Here is a 4078-nt window from a genome sequence, read left to right on the forward strand (position 1 = left end):
GTAGCGAATCACCGCATGAACACTTGAAACAATTTGAGCACTATTGTGATACCATTAAGCACAATGGAGTGACTTCGGACTACATAAGGTTGACGCTATTCCTCTTCTCCCTCTTGGGGCGTGCTAGTGATTGGCTTGACAAGGAGGTCAAGCCAAACTCACTTCGGACTTGGAATGAAGTGACAAGTTCGTTCTTGAGCAAGTTCTATTCGCACGGGAAGACGGCGGAGTATCGTCATAAGATCCAATAATTTAATCAAAAGCGGGATGAGTCTCTATTTGAGGCTTGGGATCGGTTCAAGGAATATCAAAGGGAGTGCCCTCACCACGGGATTCCTAAATGGCTCCTCCTACAAACTTTCTACTTGGGATTGAGCCCAACCTCCAAAACAAGTCTTGATGCGGGGGCGGGTGGTCCTATAATAAATAAGACGGAGGACCAAATAGAGGAGATCATAGAGGATGTCGTGCAAAACTACCAAGCATGGCAAGTTGGAACAATGAACTATGATTGCAAGAGCAAAGGTGAGGATGGTAAAGGGTCGATCTATGCAATTGCGCAAGCGCGCATCATCGAGAAGCTTAGCTCAAGGTTAGAAAAGCTTGAGATCACTCCAAGTCAACCTCCATCACCATCAACAATTCCTCCACCACCGGCTACTCTTTTCACTAAGGGGAAGAGCAAGGTGAGTTCCTACAACACTATGCCATTAGATACATCATTTTCTGAAAATTGTCATGACTATGGGCATTTCCCTAACATGTGTCCTTTAGCGCATAATGTTTCATATGTGGATTATGGCCCTTCTTATGAAGGAGATTTTTATGTGGAATATGCCAATGCTATGAATGAGAGGCCTAGATATGATGGCCCCCCGAATCAAAACTTTAATAGACCAGCACCTAGAGGCCCCCCAATGCATGGATCCTACCAAGGCTTCGGCCAAGGAGGTGGGTTTGATAATCAAGGCCGAGGTAACTATAGGGCGCAAGGTTATCAAGGCCAAGCATCCTATGGTCAATCTCATGGCCTTGGCAATCAAACTCAATACAATCAAGGTAGTTATAACCCTAACCATCAAGGTGGAGGGGGTTACAACTATCCTTATGGCAATATAGGGGTGCTTCTAGTGGGGGCTATCCGTCGAACCCGGGAGGACAATATGGTGTTTCTCAATTTCCTCCTCCCGGATTCAATGGGCCAAGGACCTATGGCAATCAATACCCACAAAATCCTATGGGTTATGGAAATGCACCTCCACCACTCACGCCTCTCGAGTCTAACCTTGAGGCTCTTATGGAGTCGTTCGTGGGGGCGCAAGCCAAGAAAAATGTTGAGTTTGAGGATGGATTCAAGCAATCCAACACTCATTTGAAAATGATCGAAACGTCCAACTAGCACAACTTGCTAGCACCATCAAGGAACAACAAGTGCATACTAGTCTCCCACCTCAAGGTCAAGCTCCTAGGCAAATGAATGCCATTATGACAAGGAGTGGGAAGATTCTAGATGGTGGTGCTAGTGCTCGTAAGGTTTCTGAGTCAAAAGGGAAAGATCAAAATGGGATTGTTGAGTCGAATGACGATGATGCGGTAGAAGAGGAGCCTCACATAGATGATGTGAATGATGTTTCAAAGCCAAAAGAGGCTACTCTTCTACCTCTCCCCACTCCTAAACTTCCCTACCCCCAAAGGTTTATAAGGCATAAGTTGGATGTTCAATTATCGAAATTCCTAGAAGTTCTTAGGAAGTTGCATATTACCATTCCCTTTACGGACGCATTGAAGAAAATGCCAACCTACTCAAGATTTCTTAAGGAAATTTTGAGTGGGAAGAGAGATTGCGACGTAAAGGAAACGGTGAATTTGACTGAGAATTATAGCGCCATCATTCTTAATCAAATACCCCCAAAACTCAAAGATCCGAGAAGTTTTTCTATCCCATGTGCTATTAAAGCCCTTGAGATTGGGAATGTCCTATGTGATTTGGGGGCTAGTGTGAGTTTGATCCCATATTCGGTGTTCACTACACTTGACATTGGAGAGTTGGTACCTACCAATATCACACTTCAACTTGCCGACCGATCGGTCAAATATCCAATCGGCAAGGTTGAAGATGTGCCATTGCGAGTAGGCAAGTTTGTCATCCCCGTGGACTTTTTGGTGCTCGATATTGATGAGGACGCTCATGTACCAATCATTCTAGGGAGACCATTTTTCGCCACGGCGGGGGCTATCATACATGTTAAACAAGGAGTTATCACCCTTAAGGTGGGCAAGGATAGTCTTACATTTGACTTAACTAACACTATGCACTATCCTAGCTCACTTAGTGAGGATTGCTTCTTTGTTGAATCCCTAGACCCCCTCGTTCATGATATGCACGAGCATTTGCTCGTTTCTAATGATCCTCTTGAGCTTGCTCTCTTGAATAGGGTGGGTGTAGGAAATGTAGGTGTGGAAGCGGCACAATACAAGGAGCAATTGAACACCACCCCACTTGGTGAGGAATGTTGCGTTTTGCTTGACCTGGAGGACGTCCTCGATGATCTTAAGCAACGTGATGGTAAGGAAGCTCCCAAGGTTGAGCTCAAGGCTCTACCTTTGAGCTTGCGGTATGTTTTCCTTGGTCCCAACTCTACCTTCGAGCTTGCGGTATGTTTGCAAAGAATTAAAAGGGGTGATTAATTTTCGTAATTGTTAATTAATTGTAAATTGCGTTTATTTAATTATATGTACGTAGTTTTTCGGTAGTTTATTCGTTACTCAACCAAATCGAGTGATTTTTGTGTCAATTCCGCATGTAAAAGGCATTCTAAAATTTTGACAATTTTTTTTTTTTCGGCCGAACCCAGAATTCCCAAATTCGAAGCCTAACTATGACTTTTCGGAGGTTTTAGTTTTTCGATCGCAAAAGTTTGTAATTTTAAGATGTTAAATTGAATATTTGCAATCCTTGTTGTTAAATCTTGAATCTTTGATTGACCTACTGTATATGTTTAGCAATTTTGAATGCCTAAACTTGTTAATTATACAACCTAATTCGTAATTGTAATTAATTTGTTGAAATTCGAATAATTTAGAATTTGATTTGATTTTCATAATTAATTGACAATTTAATTAGGTATCCATGATTAAAAAACCACCATAAAAATTGTTAATTTGTGATAAATTTTAAATTTTTATGACCTAGATTTGAATCCATGTTAATCGGAAATTAATTGATTAATAAATTTCCGATTTTTCGCCCTAAAATTATGAAATTAATATGATTTATTAATTTGTTATTAATTTTAAATTAAAAAGTTTTAATTTTAATAAAATTCGCTCATAAAAGTTGCACGCACAAAGAAAAAGACGCTACGTGTTACCCTTAAGGGGTGTTGTATAGTGCGGGCACGCGACGACGAGCAAGGGAGCTCGTCGCCCTTGCGGTACGAATGCAGCGAGCAACCAAGCATGGCGAGGCAATGCTGCTTGGGCGTGTGTGCTGTGTGCATGGGCGATGGGGCGTGGCACAACAAGACGAGGCGCGCGCGTGGGAGAGCGAGAGCTGGGTTGCCCAGCGAGCGCTGCACCGCGCACCAACGAGCGCTGCCTCACCATCGATCGATTGCTCGCGCCCAGCGAGCGATGCATCCCTTCGGTAGCTGCTGCGAAGCGAGCGAGCATGCTGCGCGCAAGCGTGGCTTGGCTTGCTGCGCTTGCGCGTGGCTGCTGCTGCTTGTGCCATGGCTATGCGATCAGTCGAGGGGCATTGATGCCTCGTGCACTCGACGGGGCTTGGGCGCAAGCCCAAGTGCCTCGTCCTGTTACGATTGAGTTGTTTTGATTTTAATTTGAAATTTTCAGTTCGGAAATAATTTTAATTAACTTTGAAATTAATAATTTAAATTGTTTTCTCGGATTTTAATTTTGAATATTATAATTATTATAAATTTTAATTTATACTAATTATTTTACTAAAATTAAACCTTTAATTATTTTAAATTCATTTAATTCAACTGAAAATAAATTAAATAAATGGATTCGATTATAATTTTATATGAGCTTTAAATTTTAATTAAACTTGTATGTT

The 4078-nt window shown here is 41.9% G+C and overlaps 1 non-coding gene across 1 annotated transcript; it reads right to left on the bottom strand.

The window, feature by feature from the left end:
• Positions 1-228: 228 nt before the first annotated feature.
• LOC130466562 (small nucleolar RNA R71) lies at positions 229-334 on the bottom strand. The gene has a single exon (XR_008926764.1). It is a non-coding gene; the product is annotated as a small nucleolar RNA R71 (small nucleolar RNA).
• Positions 335-4078: the final 3744 nt, after the last annotated feature.

Source organism: Spinacia oleracea, chromosome 1 (assembly GCF_020520425.1).
Source record: "Spinacia oleracea cultivar Varoflay chromosome 1, BTI_SOV_V1, whole genome shotgun sequence".
In the NCBI taxonomy this organism is placed as follows: domain Eukaryota; kingdom Viridiplantae; phylum Streptophyta; class Magnoliopsida; order Caryophyllales; family Amaranthaceae; genus Spinacia; species Spinacia oleracea.